Here is a 6,855-nt window from a genome sequence, read left to right on the forward strand (position 1 = left end):
GTGCTGCGGACTTCCGCCTCCGTGCTGGAGGGCGGGGCCGATAGCGCCCGGAACTAACTTCAGGGAAGATTAAGGTTTGGGACGCTGGGCGCTTCCTCCAGTGTGAGCCCGAGAGGGCTTGGGGGAAAAGCAGGGTCCGCTAACGTCAAAGCTGTTTTTCGAACACAGAGTGTGTCTGCCTATTCACAGCAAATGCACGTCGTTTTAGTTTTTCTTTTAAGAGGTTTTCGTTTATGTGACAGCTCGTGACACAGGTGGCTAAAGGAGTCTGTGCTTGTTCTTTGGTTTTCGGGGTGTGTGTTTGTGTGTGTGTGTATTGTGTGTGTGTACAAAAGCCTTGCTGGATTTCGAGTGTGTGTGTGTACAAAAGACTTGCCGTGTTTAGGGTGTGTGTATGTGTGTGTGTGTGTGTGTGTGTGTGAAAGCCTTGCTGGGTTTAGTGTGTGTGTGTGTGTGTGTGTGTGTGTGTGTATAAAAACCTTGCTGGGTTTAGGGGTGTGTGTGTGTGTGTGTGTGTGTATAAAAACCTTGCTGGGTTTAGTGTGTGTGTGTGTGTGTGTGTATAAAAACCTTGCTGGGTTTAGGGGTGTGTGGGGTGTGTGTGTGTGTGTGTGTTTGTGTGTGTATGCATACAAAAGCCTTGCCGAGTTTAGGGTGTGTGTGTGTGTGTGTGTGTGTGTGTGTGTGTGTGTAAAAGCCTTGCTGGGTTTTGTGTGTGTGTGTGTGTGTGTGTATAAAAACCTTGCTGGGTTTAGTGTGTGTGTGTGTGTGTGTATAAAAACCTTGCTGGGTTTGGGGTGTGTGGTGTGTGTGTGTGTGTGTGTTTGTGTGTGTATGCATACAAAAGCCTTGCCGAGTTTAGGGTGTGTGTGTGTGTGTGTGTGTGTGTGTGTGTAAAAGCCTTGCTGGGTTTTGTGTGTGTGTGTGTGTGTGTGTGTGTATAAAAGCCTTCCTGGTTTTTTTTGTGTGTGTGTGTATAAAAACCTTGATGGGTTTAGGGGTGTGTGTGGGGTGTGTGTGTGTGTTTGTGTGTGTGTGTATGCATACAAAAGCCTTGCCGAGTTTAGGGTGTGTGGGTATGTGTGTGTGTATGTGTGTGTAAAAGCCTTGCTGGGTTTAGGGGTGTGTGTGTGTGCGTGTACAAAAACCTTAATGGGTTTAGGGGGAGTGTGTGTGTATGTGTGTGTGTGTACAAAAGCCTTGCTGACTACATATTGCGTAGATCTCCACTAAAAATACTTAAACATATTAATGGTTATCTGAAGGGAAGTGGATATTTATCAGATCAGTCGGGTCAATTGCACAGTGGAGATCGGGAAGATCGGGATTGATTTTAAGTGGCAACTAATGACACAAGCAGGTTTTCAATAAGACATACCCAGAATTATTCAGTGATACTTAAGGAAAATGGTTGGGGCCGAAACAGCTCCCTGGTATCACATGGTCCCTTGAGCCCAGCCAGGATGGCCCTGAGTACCGCTGGATGTGCCCTCCCCCAAAAATCATAAAATCAAGAGTAAGGGCTGAGGATGTGGCCTCACTTGTGTGAGATCTTGAACTGGCTCCCTGGAACCACTGAAAAAGTAAAATAACCAAGTTTAGAAAATAAAATCAGAGGCCAGAGCAAGAATACAGTGGGTAGGGCACTTGCCTTGCACGCAGCCGACCCAGGTTCCATCCTCGGTATCCCATATGACCCCCCCCTCCCCGCCTAGCACAGCCAGTAGTGCAGGAGCAATCCTTAAACTCACAGCCAGGAGTCAGCCCAGAGGACTGGTGGGTGTGACCCAAAAACAAATTGAAAAAAATAATAAGGTAAAATTGAAAATAAAAAGAGCTACATGGGAAATAAAGATTAATGTTTTTCAAAGTGTACTTTAAAGTTAAAAGTAAGTAGGATGGGAGGAAACTTTTGGAAGTAATGGACATGCTAATGGCATTGATTATGGTGATGGTTCCTCTGTTCTACTATCCCTCATAGTTACTGAATTATATACACTAAGTCAAAATTTAAAACAAAGGGTCAAGATAAATTAACTTTCTGAAAAAAATTGAGTCTTGCTTTTTGGAACCCAACTTAACAAATGAGTAACTCATACAAGAGCCTATAAGAAAAATAAATAATCACTGTATCACTGTCATCACTGTCATGCCGTAGTTCATCCATTTGCTCTAGCGGGCACCAATAACGTCTCCATTTGTCCCAGCCCTTAGATTTTAGCAGCCTCTCCTTACACATCTTTCCCAATGATGGAAGGCTCTTTCAGTTTCAGGTGAATGAGATCTATTATTGTTACTGTATTTGGCATATCGACTATGCCACGGGGAACTTGTCAGGCTCTTTTGTGTAGGCCGCAGCTTGCCATACCACCTTATTTCTATTCCTCATTCGTCTGTTTGAATAACATAATTTTTAGGGTTCCAATCGATAATTTTAACAGAATCATCTCTACATCCCTGCAGTTGACCTTTTTGCAGGGATGTAGAGATAGTACAGCAGGTACAGCACTTGCCTTACATGTGGCCCACCCAGGTTCAATTCCCAACATCCCATATGATCCCCTGAGCACTGAAGGGAGTAATTCCTTAGTGCAGAGACAAAACTAAGCCCTGAGCATCACCAGGTATGGCCCGAAAATGAAAGAGAGGAAAGAAAGGAGAGAGAGAAAGAGAGAGAGAGAGAGAGAGAGATCATTTTAGATATGATGGAAGTGTTAAAGGTAGAAATTATAGGGTAACTCTACTTAACTTTCTGTACTTAAAAATACTTGAGGGCCAGAGAGATATTATATAGGCACACTTTATACATAGCCAACTCTAGTTCAATCCCATAATTATCTGATCCCCTGAAAAACCAAAGAATCTGGCCCCCCCAAGCACTACCACAGGGCTCAAGCAGCAATGTCTCCTCAGGCCCTTTTGGCTGAGAATTGTCAAGACAGGGCTCCAGGCCCAAGAACCACTTGAGAGCTGTCCACCAGTACAAATTAGTACATTCTTTTTTTTTTTTTTTTTGCATTTTGAGTCACACCTGCCAATGCACAGGGGTTATTTCTGGCTCATGCACTCAGAAATAACTCCTGGCGGTACTGAGGGACCATCGGGGATGCTGGGAATCGAACCCGGGTCAGTTGCATGCAAGGCAAACGCCCTACCCTCTGTGCTATTGCTCCAGCCTCCAAAATAAGTAAATTCTTAAAAATTAAATACTGCAATAGAAAAATAGCAAGTTGAAGGGTGGAAAGTGACATGACAAGATAACCAGATTCCATTATAAAAATGTTCTACGTTATAACAACAGAAATATAAAACTAAGAAAACATTTCTAGGAGATGAGTGAAAAATATTTGCAATGAAAGTCATCTATTGTGGGTCAGAGATGGCTAAATGAGCTGAAGCTCCAGCTTTGCGTGCATAAGGGCAAGTTCAATTTCTGGCATCACATAATTCCCTAAGCACCACCAGGAGAGGCCCACTGGGTGCTGATGGATATGGCTTCCAAACAAAATAAGAAATATTAATTCCTAGGATAAAAGGACGGGGTTGGAGAGATATTACAGGGCTAAGGCATTTGTTTCGCATACAGCTGGCCATGGTTCAATCTCTGGCCCTATACATGGTCCCCTAATCACACTAGGAATGACCCTGAGCACAGGTCAGAAATAATTCCTGAGCATTGGTGTGTGTACCCTCAACCACAAAAAAAAAAAAAAGAAAAGAAAAGAAAGTAAAAAACCTAGAAAGGAAAATTAGTCAGGTTCTCAGTTCTTGGTAAACTAATAAAAATTTGGTTTCACTTCTACCACAATTAACGAAATGGAGAATCAATCCTTCATGAGATACTATCTCAAACCCACTAGTGAATAGTTTTGTCTTTATTATACTTTGAAAGATTCTCTTTTACTGACACATATTAATACATCTCTTTCTTTTGATGAATGTTTGTTCAGAAATACCTTACTATTCTTTGGTTTCTAATCTTTTCGTGTCATAGTGTGTCACTTGAAAACACTGATAGTATAGCAGGTAGGGTGCTTGCCTTGATACTAAAGACATGTGCAAGGGTTTGATTCCCTGAGTCCTGCCAGGAGCGATCCCTGTGTGCAGAGCCAGCTTTGTAAGCACTGAGCACAGTGCTTACAAATAAGAAAAATAAGAAAACACTGATAGATGATTTTTGACAAGTTAAAGTATCTTTCTCCAATAGATGAGTTTTATGTTTTAAATTACCATAACTCTACATAAATTTATATAGATTTCTCATAATCTCTTAAAGTGCTTTGCCATTCTCCCCACCATTCCTGGTTTCTGGACTGTTGAGCCCTTCTTTATCCCCTTGTTTTATTCTACGGATTTGAAAGTTATACTTCTGTTCTTTTGGTGGTTACTCATAAATTTTCACAGACTTACAAAAAAATATTTTTTTTTGCTTGTTTTGTTTTATTACCACACCTTGTGGTGTTCAGGGCTTACTCCTGGCTCTCTGCTCAGGAAACACTCCTGAAGGGACTCAGGGGACACTATGGGGTGCCAGTGATTAAACCCTGACCATCTGCATGCAAGGCAAGTGCCCTACCCAGTGTACTATCACTCAGGTCCTCAAATTTAATATCTTTAGAATCCTTCAGAAAAATCATTAAGGAACTGCTCTGATGCTTTTTTAAGGAGAGGCTGCTAAAATATCAGGGCTGGGATGAATGGAGACGTCCCTGGTGCTTGCTCGAGTAAATCGATGAACAGCGGGATGACAGTGATACAGAGATATTACCGTTTAATATCTTAATTAGAATTCCCCTAAATAAGTTGTTTTAAAACATTATTGCTTATTAAGTTTACCACCATATTTATCTTTGCTTGTGAATACTTCTCTCATCACACCTTCTTTTAACTAATCACACTCAAAATAGCAAAACTAGTAAATCCTTGTACTAGGAAAAGAAACCGATGTGCAGGTTTAAACAGCACTATTCTTGTTTTGTTTTGTTTTGTGAGATACATGTGGTGATGCTAAGGAATGACTCCTGGCTCTGCACTCAGGAACTACTCCTGACAGTGCACGAGAGACCATATGGGATGGCAGGGATAGGAGCTGGGTTGGCAAGACAAGCACCCTACCTACTATCACTCTAACTCCCCTTTTTTTTTCTTTAAAAAGTATTATTATAGTTTAGGTAATGTGATTACCATAGTATTAAAGCTCATGGCAACTAACACTATGACAAACGTACAAAATCACTACACCCCACCACTGCTAGAGTGTCCAAGACTCTGGGGCTGGAGCGGTAGTACAGCGGATAGGGCATTTTCTTAGCACACGGCCAACCCGGGTTCGATTCCCAGCATCCCATATGGTCCCCCAAACACTTTCAGGAGTAACTCCTAAGGGCAGAGCCAGGAGTAACCCCTGAGCACTGCCAGGTGTGACCCAAAAGGCAAAAAAATAAAGTGTCCAAGACTCTCCACCATTGTCCCTATGCCACCTCTAGTTCAACTCGTAATCTCTTCCCAACACCTCTCCCACCACTGCTAAATTTTAATCCAAGGCCAAGGGCTTGTTAATGTTTGATACTGTCTATTTCCTTGGTTTTGTTACAACAGATACTAGCTTGCTTTTGGTCTTTGAGGACTTTGTGTGAGATTAGCACACAGATCATCAGATAAATGTCTTCTGTGTTACAGCTCTTTTATATGATAGTTTATGTCGGTGTATCTCTGCAGGCTGCAGCAGCCCAGAGACAGGAACTCTGCATTTGAGACCACCAATCCCAGTAGCTGCTTGTGGGCCTCACGCCCTTATTACGGCCCTGCCTCTCTATTGCTTCAAAGTTCAGGCCTCATCTGGAATAGAGAAGGGATCATTAAGTCAATGATGGTTGGAGGGATTGTTTGGGATGGGAGATGTGTGCTGAAAGTAGATAAAGGACCAAACGTGATAGCCTCTCAGTACCTATATTTCAAACCATAATGCCCCAAAGTAGAGAGAAAGTATGGGGGGAAGTCGTCTGCCATAAAAGCGGGGGAGGGATGGAATGGGGCGGGTATACTGGGGACATTGGTGGTGGAGAGTGTCCACTGGTGGAGGGATGGGTGTTTGACTATTGTATGACTGAAACTCAAACATGAAAGCTTTGTAACTGTATCTCACAGTATTTCAATTTAAAAAATAAATTAAAAAATGAAAGAAAATAAAAGCTCAGGCCTCTTGTCTATGCCATCTGTCTTCAGTTGCTAACCAGTCACTAGTTGCAGATAACTGGTTGGCATCATCTTCTTCCTCTCCTAATCTCCTCCTCTTCTGACTGAATGAGTGTGGCATTTTCTCCCTGTTGTCTAAATGTGTTACCCATGCACAGTCAGCTGCAAGGCTGAATTGCGTTCTTTTCACTGTCAGTTTATGCCATCTGCCAAGCTACCGAGCTTGCTTTGTCCTTTCTACCAGTATCTGCCAAGTCTAATGACCACCTATGCAGTGGCCATGTTCATATGTATCACCTAAACCCACATTATCTATTTATGCTGTTTCACTCCATGCAAGCAAGATTTAAAATGACCAATAACACTGGGGATTATCTGTCTGGCTATCTATCTATCTGTCTATCTATCTATCTATCTATCTATCTATCTATCTATCTATCTATCTATCTTTCTATCCTTCCCCGTCCCCTCTCACTTCCACTTAATATTAGGTCTCTCCATATACCACAGATGAGTGAGATCATCCAGTATTTGTCCTTCTACCTTTAACTTATTTTGCTTAATATGATACACTCCAGTTCCCTCCAAGTTTCAGTGAACAGCAATATTTCATTTTTTCTTACAGTGAGCATTGTTTCATTTTTTTCTTACTCACAATTT

The sequence above is a fragment of the Sorex araneus genome, chromosome 6, assembly GCF_027595985.1.
Source record: "Sorex araneus isolate mSorAra2 chromosome 6, mSorAra2.pri, whole genome shotgun sequence".
NCBI classification, from domain to species: Eukaryota; Metazoa; Chordata; class Mammalia; order Eulipotyphla; family Soricidae; genus Sorex; species Sorex araneus.